The following is a 14,887-nucleotide window of genomic DNA, read 5'->3' on the forward strand; positions in this document are numbered from 1 at the left end:
ACCAAAGAGCTTAGCTAGAAGGAGTTGAAGTTGAGGAAGCATCTAGTCAAGGGGGCGTATGAGGGCCCAATTGCTCCAGTTCCCTCCGGGATCCCAAGAGAATATATCAACAAGCTTGTGAATACCTTTCTAAATGAGCCAATGATGCAGATTTGCAATTTCAATGGCAAGCTTTAGGGGTTGGAGGCCCATGATATTGTCTTCCCACAGCCCGATTCTTTTTTCCTTTCCTGGGATTATGTAAAGATGGTCTTTAAAAAACTCCCAACTTTGGCTGCAAAGCTTCCATAGCGTGGTTTCTTTGTAGGAAGCTCCTTCATACATATTATTTATTGTGAGTCCGTGCAGATACTTTTTTATTAGAACTTGACTTGCTGGGTGTCTTTGATTTGAGAAGATTTTCTAGAGGATCTTGCCTCTCAAAGCCTGGTTCGCTAGCCCGAGATCTCTTACCTGTAGTCCGCCTTCAAATATTGGCCTTTTCAATATGTCCCAGCTTACAAAGTGTTTTTTTTTTTGGTTCCCCTTTCCTCCTTGCCATAGGAAATTTTGAATAAGCTTTGATAGTTGTTCTGTGATCATTTTTGGAGCCAAAAGAAATGAGGCCTAGTAGATAGGAAGGGAGGAGAGGATTGATTTAACAAGAATGAGCTTCCCGGCTGTGGTAAGCCACTGCCCACCCCATGCAATCATTTTTGCCTTGATTTTACTGATAAATCCCATCCAATGAGGGGCCTTGCTTGTTCCCAATGTTAAAGGCAGGCCTGGGTACTTGAATTTTTCCCAAGAGATGTGGCCTGTGAAGCCCAAGACTTGGGCGATCCTGAGAATAGTTTGTTGGTCTACCACTCAACCATACACAATGCTTTTCCTATTGTTGACCATAGCTCCGGAGACTCTGTAGAAGCTTTGAATTACTTCATTAAAGGCCATTGCAAATTTAGTGGAGGCTCCTCCCATAAGGATAGAGTCATCGACAAACAAGGCATGATTGATTGGAGTTGTTCCTTTTATCACCCTTATGCCTGGAATTGTCCCCTTGAGCTTCTCTGCTATAAGCTTTCGGCTCAAGGTGTCTACCATCAAAATGTACAGGAAGGGGGGACAGAGGGTAACCTTGGCTAATACCCCTCGAAGCTTTGAAGTAGTTTGTTGGCCTGCCATTTACAAGAGGAGCAATCCAAGGTTCTCCAATACATGCTTTGATCAATTTTATAAAATCAGAACTGAAACCAAATGCAGAAAGAACTTGGAGGAGGAAAGAGTGCCTTACTCGATCAAAGGTGTTTGTCATGTCCAGCTTAATGAGCATACCTTGCTCTTTGCGTTGATGGCTGGCATGGATGATTTCCTGCACCAGAATCACATTATCCAGGATGTGCCGACCTTTAACAAACCCACCTTGGTTGGGGGAGATGAGTTTTTCCAGCAACGACTTTATTCTATTTGCAAGTAACTTGGGGAGGATTTTGTAGGACGCATTACAAAGCGAGATTGGCCTGTAGCGGTCAAATGCTACCAGGTTCGTTTATTTTGGTATTAGTGCTAGGAAGGTGGAGTTTGTGCTTCATCCCACTTTGGCTTTACGGAGGAAACCTTTGATCATTCAGTACAAATCAGCCTTGATGATGTCCCAGCCGATTCTATAAAAGTGGATGGAAAAGCCATCAGGTCCTGGGGCCTTGTCTGGTTCCATCTTCCATATGACATTGCTGATTTCATCTTCAGTGAAGGGCTTCAGGAGAATTGAGTTATCCTCCTCGTTTACCAGTCTTGGAACATGCTTGAGGAAGGCTTGTGATTCCTCAACATCTTCCACACTTTATTATTTGTACAACTACTGAAAGTGAGAGGTTGCAACCTCTTTTATCAGACTTGTGCCTTTGAGAACGACCCCTTCTGGTGAGGTGATTTCAACAATGTGGTTTCTAGAAAGTTGAGTTCGAATTTGCTTGTGAAAGAAGGTTGAATTTTTGTCTTCAGACACAAGCCAGAGATTGCGTGATTTGAGCCTCAAGGATTCTTCCTCCTCTCTGAATGATTGGAGAGCACTGATTTGGAGATCTTGGTCATTCTGAATTTCTGTGCAGGTAAAATTTTGCAGCTCCAGGCCCCTTTGCAGATCCAACAATTGCTTTATATTCTGTTTTCTATGACTAGAGGGGGAGCGTGTAGGCTTTTTATCCATTCTTTTAGAGCTGTTTTGGTGGCCTTTATCTTTTGCTCCCACACATAGCTAGGTGAAATAGGGACATGGGTGAGCCAGGCCTTCGTAACTATATCCATGAACCCTTCTCTGTTTGCCCAAAGAGGGCTGAACCCAAAGGGGATTGGCCCCAAATTTTCCTCTTCTTCTAGCAGAAGTAGAATGGGTTTGTGATCTGAAGTCAGCTTTGGCAGAATTTTTTTGGAGATGATCCTCTTTTTTTTTTTTTCTAAGAGGAGAGTGCTCTGAAGTAGGAATTTGTCCAACCTGGCTGAGATGTGCTCCGTCCCAACTCTATTATTTGTCCATGTGTAAAGCCCTGTTTTTGGCTTAAAGTCCAGTAAATCCCATTGTTGAATCAGGTCTTCTATGAAGGGAGGGAAGTGGTCCCTGCTGCTAGTTCCTCCTCTTTTTTCCTTTGGGTCAAGGATTAGATTGAAGTCCCCTGCTAGAATTATATTCCTGAGGGAGTAGGTTTCAAGGAAGTCGGACAGGGTTTGCCAACAATCTTTCTTTTCTGCATAGAGGACCGGTACGTAAATATTAAAGAGAGCTAAGGTAATCTTACTTGGAAGGTGCCGAAGTTCGGTGTATATCCAGTGCTGCGTCTGAAAGGAGCTCTCAAGTAAAAACTTGTCATCCTCCTAGAGGGTGGCAAGCCCACCGCATGTACCCCTTGCAATTATTGCTTTTTTGGCTTCTGTTTTCCATTTTGCTTTGCTGAGTTCCAGAAGGGCTTCCCCTTCTATTTTAGTCTCTTGGAGCATGAGGATATCAGGAGATTCTGATTTCAATAGGTTCTTGATTGCTTCAGCTTTTGTGGGATTCCCTAGTCCTCTACAATTCCAAGAGACTAATCACATTATTTACTACCAGAGGGTGGGGCAGTACCTCCTTTGGGAGGCCTGGTTCTAGTATTTCTGTCGATGGACATCTCAATCGTGGTCTGGATGCCTTGCATTTTTTGTCTCTCCACCTCTTCTTCTCTAGCATCTTTGTGGGATTTCCTCCCCAATATTTTCGTGGGCCTCTCAGTTGTCTCATCTTCCGAGGATCCCGATATCTTTGGAGTCTTGTTCCTTGTCATATCTGCATAGGTAGGGGAACTAAAGACACCTTTTGGAGTTTCTGTTTGGAGAGGGCATGTTTCTCCTTGCCTTTTGTCTTCTTCCATGGTGGTGGCCTGCTGTTTAGCCTATTTATCTACTGGAATTGGGAGATCTTATGGTGTGCTAAGTATTTCAAAGGGATTGGTGGGTATGTCTGCTCTTGAGAGGGCTAAGCTCTCCTTCGCTTGGGCTATGGGTGGAGCACCGCTCCCCATGGACACTCCCTTTCCTTTGGATCTGTTATTCTGCTTAGCTGTTCCTGGTTTATGGACCTGAGTCCATTGATCTCCTTTCATATTCTCTGGCCCCTCCTTTGATTTCTTTTTGCAGTGCTTGGCAAAGTGCCCATAGCCATGGCAGTGCCGACATTTAAATGGGAGTTGCTCATGATCTAACACTTGGATGTGCATCCATTCATCCACTGTGAGTTTTATAGCTTCAGGAAGGCCTTCCTCCAGGTCTACTTCTACACAAATTCTCACACAGGAGTATTGGTCCCTCATTTCTGCTCGGTCAATGTATTTGCCAAGTTTATTGCCTATGGTTTCTAAGGATTTGGGATTCCAACAGTGCAAAGGTAAATGAGGCAAGCGCACCCAGACAGGGACAGTAGAGGGCACATCTTGTATTGGATCAAAGTTTGGAGTCCATTTATTCAAATACAAACCCTGAGGCCCCATGAAATATGGTCCATTTCTGAGTATGAGGTTTCTGTCTTCTATTGCTTCAAATACGAATACAAAGAATCCTTCGCCGACGAAGTGGCTTTTGATTCCTTCCTTGACAAGAGGTCGCTAGTTCCTTTGCACCCAGGCATTTACAACTTTAGGCGATGGTCATAACCCAGTGAACTGCCCAATAAGTCCTCTTTCTGCTAGATTCAACGCTGCTTTGCAGGGTTCTTCAGTAGGCAGAGCAACTGTGGGGATGGAGTCCATTCTTTTGACAAACTTTTTCTGGTTTTTGGTTGCTAGCCGTTTGTTGCTTGCCGCCACTAGTTCCCAGAACGTTGATAGCTCAGATGGGAGAGGAGGATCCAGTTTGCGGCCCCCTCCTGGGACCATGGAATTGGGGTTGCTCACAGTTTCTGGCTGTCTGCTCCTTCACACTCGCAATGCTCTCTACCATCACAAATCTCTGCTACTCCTCTTTCCAGTGCTTGCAAAAGGTTGCCCTTCCCATCCTTCGGCTCCACGTGGCTCTGAAAGTTATCAATTTTGAATACAGGCAGTTTTGAAGCAATATAACTTAACTATATATTTCATATGTGAGGATTACTTTCATAACAATCTTTACTTACACAAGCGATAAGTCAAAATAAAAAAGAGAATATCATTTGTAAAGCCAAAAGTAAATGTTTTTCAACTTGTATTATTCTTTCTAAAAAATAAACTAAAGGCTATAATATACAGTGGATAGAAGAGATCATCTTCTATGGAAAGAATTTCTTTAAAATCTTCCCATTAACAGGTAGAGATTCTCTCTTACCTGATAAATCTTGTAATAGAAAAGTTGATGGGCCTATTTGTTCCACAATCTGAAATGGGCCAAGCCACATTTGTTGGAACTTGGTATGCTTACCTTTCTCTTCGTGGGCTTTATCCCATTTCAATACTAGGTCTCCGAGTTGAAAATATTTTGAACTCATAGAGTTTGAATCAAAGGAAGCTTTGACTAACTGCTGATGATGTGCATGTGTGATCCTGGCCTTTTCTCTTTCCTCTTCAAGCTTAAGAATTTGTAACTGTCTAACTTGCATAGATGAGGAAGGAGTTTCTTCAATGAACTGAACTAAGGCTAAAGAGGGAATAGCTACATTTGTAGGTAAGACGACTTCTTTCCCATAGACCAAATTAAAAGGAGAAGTGTCAATGGAGGCTTTCTGAGTTATTTAATCCACCCATAGAGCAAACATCAAAGACATATGCTAGTTCTTTTGGATTTGGTTAACAGTTCGTTTAATAATCCTAATGAGATTCTTGTTTGTGGATTCAGCTAACCCATTTCCTTGCTGATAATAATTAGCAGAGTAATTAGGCTTAAAACCTCTTTTAAGAGAAAACTCTGTCACAACATTGCCTGAAAAATGAAATGCATTATCAAACATCAAGGTAGATGGCATGCCAAATCTAGTAATGATAAATTGATCTATGAATTCAATAATGTTTTCAGAATTGGCTACCTTGAGTGGAATTGCTTCCACCCATTTGGTGAAATAATCAGTGGCTGTAAGGATATATCTATGATGCTTAGAAGAATGAGGAACGATCTCACCTATTATGTCCAATCCCCATTGCTCGAATGGTTGGTCAATGTTGACTGGATGTAATGGTAATGCTAGTTTCCTCTGTCTTCCAGCAGTTGTCTAAAAATTTTTACATCTCCTTACATAACTATGTGCATCTTTGAATAATGTTGGCCAGTAATAGCCGACATGCAGGATTTTGTGTGCAGTGGTATCTCCTCCAAAGTGACCGCCAGTTAGTCCATCATGAAGTTCCTACAACACCTTCTCTGCCTTAGATTTTTCAAGACATCTATGTAAAACAGAATCATAATTTATTCTAAACATCACATCATTGACAATTTGATATTATCTAGCTTTTAATCTCAAGGCCCTTTTCTTTGTGCAATTTAATTGTGTTGGGGAATATCCATTTCTCAAGTAAAATATGATATCAACATATTTTGACTCAGTGTCATTAAGGTTTACCTCATAGACTTGTACATCGTCACCTGAATGCTGTAATGCTGATAGATTTGATGCTCCTGCCAACATCCTGCAAAAACCTTGACCTTTTACAATTTTTGCTGGTCTGATTTCGATGTCATATTCTTGCAGAGCTGTAACCCAATTTTCTATTTTCTAATTTCTCACTGCTGCGAGAGTTGAAGTCTTCAATGGGTTCTTTCAGTTCGGATTTCAAATTGGAGAGATCATTGATTACGGTAGCTGTGGATCTATCATCTCCAAATTTTGTTAAAAAATGCTCTTGGAAAGCATCCCAACTATTAATAGAACCTGATGGTAATGAGAAGTACCATGATCCTGCTACTCCCTATAAAGTATATGGAAATAATCTTACAAATGTGTCTTCTTCCACTACTTCATTCAAGTTAATGGACAACATGAAATTGTTTATATGTACCTCAGCAAGTAGGCCATTATCAGGATTGAATTTGGGTAACCATTTCTCTGGATGAGCTACCAATTGATGTAAAGGCCTAGCCATCCTAACAGCTCGTGGGTTTGTCCATGGCCTCAGAGGATTTTGTGCCATTGCTAGTATGTGAGTAGGAGAAGGTGTAGCAATGGTTGAAGGTGTTTGGGTAGAGGAGGATGTAGTTCTTGCACCTGTGTGAATCACAATTTGGAGTGGCAAGGCGGATGATTGATATTGTGATGGTATAGATGAAATGAATGAAGATGAAGATTGTGTCGATAAAAGAACCTCACTGTGAGATTTGGATGGTGTTTTCTTAGCTTTCTTATGGCTTGGCAGATGGAATTCGAATAGGGGGATTCCAATTTTTTCACTATGTTCTCTAGTTAGCCATTGAGATGGGGTAAACTGAGAGGTTTTACCATCTTGGGATAAATCAGATTCTTCTTGAGATAACGAAATATTAGATTTCAGGGGCTTCAAAAGAAGAAGAATGATCTGGCTTCTTTGGGATTTCAGTAGTGGGTTTTGTAATTTTCTTTGCAACTTCTCGCTTAGGATTAGGGGATTTGGAATGCTTTCAAGAAATTGGAGGTGATTTGGATTTACTTGCCATTCACAGTCAGGCCCTCCTTCTAGCGCCAAAATGTTGAAGCCTCGAAAATCGTTGCTTCAACATGGGGGAAAACCACCCAGTCCGGACCTTGGTTGGAAGCTCCTTTTCCGTTTGGTGTAGTGGCTCCGGCTGGGGATAATGGGACCAATTTCCCAATCTAATTATAATAGTGCTGATGGGGTGATATGTGATATTTTGGAGTAAAGTTTAAGCTAAAAGTAATCTAATCTAAACTAATAATCACATGCATTTTATCTTAATTTAAACACTATCTAATTATGACTATACTCGGAAATAAATTGAAGCATGCGATCTACAATATTGTCCAAACGCAATTGGTAATAAAGATCATTCAATTGCAATGAGAAATGAAATCATTTAACAATAATTGTTTTGTATGAAAAGTTAGCCGAAACGATTGTGAAAGATATATCGCATAAGAAATTATTCATGTATTCAACATAAAATATAGGGCATCATCATACAGAAGTGAAATAATGCTAACCAAGATTCAATCTTTCATACATAAACAATTTGAAGAGAAATTATTGCTTAATACATAAGTAAAAGAGAATTACAAGATAAAAGTACCATTTATAATACGTCCTACTCATGTGCTTTAGCAATATTGATCTACTTTCAATCCATCCTGTTAGAGTCGGTTTGGTCAGTCCTCCGTCAAAGATCAAAACTCTTTATGCATTTCATTTTTAGGTGTCCCACTCCATTCACTCAGCTGCATTCCGCCAGGGGCATGCCATAATCTGACGGAGAATGTCATGCTAGGCATTTCCCCTCATGTCTGGCTCCTGCTGGCTTATGTCTTTGTGTCAAACAATCAAAAAGTCCACAACAGTCAAGGTCTAGTCCTTTAATGGACAAAAGTCATTTTTGGTCATTAGGTCTAGGGATTGATCAATTTGGTCTTTAATATGTCCAGTAAAGCCATGCAGGCCAAAGGATGTTCTTGCAAAGTAATGATCCACAGAGTTTCATCATCATGATGACAGACTTCGACTATTCTTCAAAACTCTGTTTTGAAGAAAAGTCAAATAGTGTCATTTGTGACAAAATGTTCAAAAAGAGTCGATAGTTGATTCCTTCAGGTGCAGTCATGATTCCCGTGACCAGATGCTCTGTCATGCAATCCCTACAAAAGTGTCGAAAATTTCATTGTTTGAGCCAAAATTTCAGAGGAAAAGTGAAAATCAGGGTTATATTAAAATCAGTGAAAAAGTGTTGATCAGGACATTAGAAAAGTGGGTTTTTAAAAAAATTAAATTTAAAACATCACTACCAAGGCTATATATACAAGTGTTCATCAAAATCAAAAGTCATTGCGCTAATCCAAGCCTTGGAGAAATGTTGCAAAGGGTGTGAGTGTGCATCAGGCGTGTTTGAGTGAGTTGGAGGCAGTTTCAAAGAGCGCGACGCATATACTCAGGGGCGCGATGCACTCACTGGGCGCAACGCACACAGAGCCCGTCCACAGTTCAAAACTACCACTGGCGCAGCGCACTCAGAGTGCGCGACGCACTGGGCTTTGCGCGCGGCGCACAGGGCAAAACGCCCAGAACTTTGCCAAATTGCCTCAAATTTTTGTGGAGCTCTTCTATTTGCAAGGTAAGCTACCTAAATTCAATTGTGCACCAATTTTTATGGGTAATATGATGATTTTATGCCTGTAATAAAATGCAAAAAATTTTCATAAAGCAAACACAAAGAAGACACCAAAGAAAACCATTATGCTAGGGTTTGTGCTACAGTGATATTGCTGCCAAGGTTATTCTTCCTACCCTACCCCTGTTCCTTATTCCCCTATGCCATTGTCCCCATAATCACTACCCTAACACTACCAAAATCATACTCCCTTTCCCCTCTTCCTATTGCTAAATAAATCCCAAACCCTACCTTACAAACCCTAAAACCTTACCTTGCCCAAAACACAAAAGCTACCCTATCAAAATACCCCAAAAACCCTTGTATATCCCTAAACAAAATTCTCCTATAAACCCCTATTCCCATTATATTATCCCCCTCCTACTACTCCCTTTTAATTGTCCCCTTGGTGGCAGATTGTCAAAGCAAACTCTAGCTTCACTATAATCAAAGGGCAGCCTAAATTCAGTTTACAAACAACAGTCATGGCATCCGAGGTTTCATCAGAATATGAGGAGGAGACCCACAGTGATGCAGCTTCAGGAGAACAGGCCCCCAGGAGACATCACCGGAGTGGAAAACATGTTAGAGATGAGCCAAACACCCTCGCCGAGTTGCAGGCATGCCCTCTTGCTATGTCATGTTTTCAGCACTTAGCATGTTTTGAATTTTGTCAGAGGGTGGAAAATGTCAGAGTTCATCATGAGTTGGCCCGTCTTTTTGCACTTCACCTACATGGAGGACAGTCTATCTTGGCTGGGTCACTTTCGCATTGACACCTGAAGCCATATCAGTGGCAACAGGCATACCAAATGTTGGAGAACAGTGGCATAAGAAGAAGAAGGTGGAGAGGCATCATTATGAGCCTTACATTAAGGCCAGTTGTTTGAGTCAGCTCACGAGAGTTTTCTCGTTCAGATTTTTGAGAGATGAGTATGCTCCGCTCATGAAACTGATCATAAAATACTTTAGTTGTGAGGGGAGGTTTTCTCGCCTTTATGCCTATCACATCAGGTTGCTCATGCACTTTACCAGGGTGCGAATGATGAACCTCCCATTTTTCATCTGCGGGAACATAGAGAGGATGAAAAATTTTATGCAGCACAAGACCCCTCGACAGCAGCTTAACAATGTTTATCACTTTGCTCTTATCCGATTTTGGTAGATCATCAGTTGGGATTGCAGGGTATTGCTTGGGAGGACTTCATCTCCCGTGACTTCTTCAGCGATCCACAGGTAGTATCACAGGCAGAGCATGAGATAGGTGGTCCATCTCATCAGTATGAGTGACATGAGATTGTTACTATGCCAGTATACATCACCTATCAGAGAGGCAGTAGACCCTTATTTGTAGCAACAAAGCGAGTGTTATCTCCACCCGGGGTGGAAGGGGCCTCGCTTCTGACATCGACATCACATGAGCAGGGCAGAGGTAAGGAGCCAGTGCAGGAGGAAGGGCCATCAGGTGAACGAGAGACCGAATTCGTTCTCCTCCATGATGATGAGACAGATGTAGAACCAACAAATGCAGAGCTTACAAAGATCATCCAGGAGCAACAATCAGTGATTGAGTCCTTATCCCTTGACTTGGAGAGGGCCAAGTGGAACATGAAGTACCTAGAGCAGAGAAACAAGTAGCTTGAGGATCAGTAGACGATTATGGAGTTGCAAAACATTCGTGAGCATCGCCAAGCTGCTCAAAGGAGAAGAGTTGAGCTCACATCATTGGAGCAAGAAATCAATGAGGATCGGGAGGCCCATCTTGAGAGCATGAACATGCACTTGGAGAGGCTGTTGGACAAGGCTGATCAAGACCTTGCCTTACTGAGACACATGGCTTATCGTTACAGGACACGAAATATGAGTGCAAGGGCTCGGATAAGGAGTTTGAAGGCGAAATTGAGGAAAGCAACAAGAAAGGAAAAAGAGGCAAAAGAGCAAGATCGGCTTCGAATATTGACTGAGGCTTCCTTGGCCCATCATAGCACCCCATAGGGAACTTCCAGCCCAAATCTCAAGAAATTTGGGGAATTTTTGGTCACATGACAAATTTTTGGGCAAAAAACAGGGTTTTTCTCCCTGTGCGCCGTGCCACTGGTGCGACGCTAAAATTCTAGAGCTCCAAATGAGGAATGGTTTGAATTTTTGGATTCATCATGGAAAATCACGACTACTGGTGCCTGGAAAATAAATTTTGGCAAGAGATGAGTCTCTAAAAGGTCAAAAAACACCAAAAAATGGCCTCCCTACCACTTTTTTGACACACAGGAAGCAGTCTTGGGAGAATGAAGATTTGGAGGGGCAAATGAGCACCAAATTAAAAAATTCCAGTGGGTTTAGAAAGTAGACAGGATAGGCTTTCTAACAAGCCCACTTGGGTACATTTTGGACACTTACAAGTGCCCAAAAATAGGCCCCAAAATAGCGCGGCGCACAGAGAAAATGGCGTGGCGCACAGAGGAAAAAATGCCCAATTTGCTTCCGTTTCGCGAAATTTCGGTTCGTGACTTCTCCAAGTGGGCCCACTCATCTACACTTCAGTTTTTTGGCACCAGAGATGGCATTTAAAGTGTTTTTTCTCCAAATTGGCTTCTATCCAATTGGCGAAGGAAGGCAAACGGTCACCCAAGCCAAATGTCATGTTTGTAGCGCTGCACCTGTCGCTGATGGTTGGCTCTCCATCTCCATTTTGCAATGATTCGAGTAACTCCCCAACCCTTGGGCATTCTATCTCTTCCTTACACATTCTATATATTGTATGCAAACTATTTGCAAAGGGTTGGTTGGCTTGTAATTTTTGGGAGACTGTGGGAAAGAAACTTTGTTTCTTAACTGTGTATTTTTGACAGGGAATTAATGAAAGGCAGCGGCTCTGTTTCATGAGATTCTTGTGGTTGTGAGTGTAGCAAATGTGTCTCTTATGTTTTCATATGTATTTCATTATGTTTCATAATTCAATTCATGTTCATTTCCAGTGAAATTTTCTGAGTGAGATTAGGTAGAATTCAATTTTATTGCTCTGCCTGTGGGAAAATTTCATGTTCAGTGTTTTTCTTCCATTGAAAAGGATTCATGTAACTATGCCCTTTTCACTTTCTTCAGCAATCTATTCATTCCATGTTACCTCAAACTAAATTGCTACATTTTCCGCCTGCCTTGCCTCACGGAATAATCTGTGCCTTTGTATTAAATTCTCTGTTCCTTGCTGACCGTTGGTCCCATACCATCCCAGAAGCTCGGTCATTCATGAAAATGGTTTCTTATATCCCTATTCACTTACTAGCCTAAGATCAATATTTCACTGTAAGTCATCTCAAACCGTTTTTGCTTACATATTCACTGAGCGTGACTCGGAGAGAGCCCTCTCCTATTCTGGTAGGGCTAGCTACCAGACTGAGCGTGGTTTGTGGTTACCCTGATTTTTGCGTTCCTTCAGCCTAAGGCAGATTTAGGTGCTAACACATCCAACACCATCTAAGAGTACAAAAGTGCAATTTTAGTAGAAGATGCCAGATAAGATAAAAATAAATCCCGTTCCATTAATTTCACAAGAACTTCCTCAAAGGGACAGAAGTGCATGTTTTGAAGATTATTTCTAATAAAAATTTTGAACCCCTCTCTAAATGCATGAGAGGGGTTTAAATACTAAACTATAAAACTAAAAATAGGTTATTACAAAAATATTTGAGGAGGTTTAAACGACCTTCCTAAAATTATGCAAAATAAAACGAAAATAGAAATGAGCATGGTGACTAACTGTTCTGCATTTGATCTTTTAAATCACAAATGTCCGTCATGGGCTTGAGCTGTGTCAGTTGGCCGATTTCAGCTTTCAACTACCCAGTGAACACAACATCGGTCAGTGCTGGCAGTATTTTCTCCGTAGAAGTGGTTAGGCATTGCAAGGTCATCCACTGGTTGTGAGGTTTCACTAAATGTTGCCAATATGCTTCCCAGTTTAACCTGGTCGTTTGCCTAATTGCTTCTGCTTTTTATTCTATTGCCTGCCTCCACTGTAGTTCAAGTTGTTTTACATTATGAAGAAAACTTGGAATGGACTCTGCCACAAGGTTGGCGCTATGTAAATTTTCATTAATATTTTTGATAACATTGTTTGTTGCTGCTGCCGCGTCCGCTGTTGCCTTTTATGCCTCTCTAAGTTGAGAATCTCAGTTTGCAAATAAGATTTCTTTGTGTGAATCTTCCAGTTTAGGTAGGTTGACCTTTCTCCCATCTTTTGAATTCTGCTAGGTGATGAAGTTAGAGACTTTTTTCAAGATTTCATCATATTCAAGTCTCATTTCCATGATTTGACTTGTCAATTTGTCACTTGTTTCGCAATAAGAATTCCATTGTGAAATCTTCTGGAAAAATAGTTCTTTTGGTGCATCAGCTGGGAGTTAAGGCCGGGTGCTTCAGTGATAAACTGATCAATTTTTGGATCATCTTTATGTCGATCAGTTATTCCTTGTATTTACGCTTCCTTCTCTGCTAAGCTGGCTTGATGTCTTATTTGCATCTGCGAGAACTCTTGTTGAAGCTTAGCTAACTGTGTCTTTGCTTGTTGGTCAAATTTTGCTTGCTATAATTGTTGTTCAAGCGATAGAATTTTATCTTCTTTTTCCTTAAGCAACATTTGCACCTCTGTTGCTTTGTTGATGGTTGTTATAGCATAGGCACCTGAAAACTGTGAAAATCTAGTAAGGTTGGCGGATGGGTCGATGGGTGAGTATTTCCAGACAACATCCATAAGTTCATTATCAGGGGTAGTAATAGTAGTAGAATCCAACTTCCTTTTCTTCCTTTGCCTTTTAACAACTGCTTTGTTTTGTGGGCTATAAAACACATCTAGAGGGAGAATCTCCTCAATTCTCAAAACAATTTTAGAGGTGGGAGTACAGGGACATGCTCTACCTCTTGAGTATTTATAGTCTCCTTTGCTATAATTCCTTGAGTTGCTTTATGTTGTGGAGTTTGCAACTCTGTCATTTGTTCCTCTGTATGGAGCCTTTTATTAAATTTGTCCCATTCTTCCTCTAAATCAATCACCAGGGATTTTATTGGCTGTGTGGAGGTGGAATGGATTTTAGCCTGTTTGCTAGCTGAAGTTTTCTTAGCTGTCTTTTCTGTAGATTGGGCTATATCTTTTTCCAACTCCCTGCTTCTGCTTTTCCCATTTTGTGATGACTTCTCTAAATCCCTGGTAGATATCTCTTGGGATTCTTCTCCAAAATCAATTTTAGAATATTCTTTGGAATCTCCTTCTAGACTTACACTGGGAGTAGGCTTCCTTATTGGTTCAATCAATAATTGGTCTAATGGGACCTTCGTTATCCTCCTTTCTCTGTACCCATAAAAGGTTTCAAGATCTTCTTGGTCAAAAAGTAATTGTGCCATATACTTCACCTTTGTGAAGGTGTTCTTCTGCAAAAAGATGTCATCAAATGCATCTTCCTCATTACTGAATACTTTTATTTTTACCATGGTGGTAAAGTCTTTGACAGTGTCGAATGGGTCATATTACCTTCCTGAGAATTTAGGTAACTACAGAGATAACATAATATCTGCTTCCTTGAATGCATGCACTAGGTCATGTAATGCAAATGCTCCACACTGTAAAGGGAATGTAGGCCAAATGGTCTTTTTTGCTTCCTTTAATGTTTTGCTCATCCCTCCCTCACTAGCTATTTGATAGGCTATCTCTCTAGCCATCAGTTTGTCCGGAACATATTATGGGAGGACATGGGGGGAGGTAATGTTTCCAAATACCATGATATACGTAAATGTTTCCTCTCCAAACCATCTGGCCACTAGGAGGATATCTACCTTGGTTTCTTTGAAAAACCTGGGGGCATCTCGGTTATAAAGCTGTTTGTGGATAGGAAGCATAACTCCATGACAAATTTTGTAAAAATGTGGTTGAAACTGAGATTCCCACGTCTTTATGGTATATGTGAATGGGAAGTGGATTTTGGATATTCCACTTCCATCCCATGACATGAAATTTCGAACCAAAGTAAATTGCATCCATTACATAGGCACTCATAAAAAATGGAGGGTAAACCCTCGAAGCAACACCTCTTTTAATTCTATACTCCATTATTGTTATTGATAAATTATCAGACAAAATTTG

Source organism: Pinus tabuliformis, chromosome 8 (assembly GCF_031772625.1).
Source record: "Pinus tabuliformis cultivar Carrire ecotype Pingquan chromosome 8, CPIR1, whole genome shotgun sequence".
Taxonomy (NCBI): Eukaryota; Viridiplantae; Streptophyta; class Pinopsida; order Pinales; family Pinaceae; genus Pinus; species Pinus tabuliformis.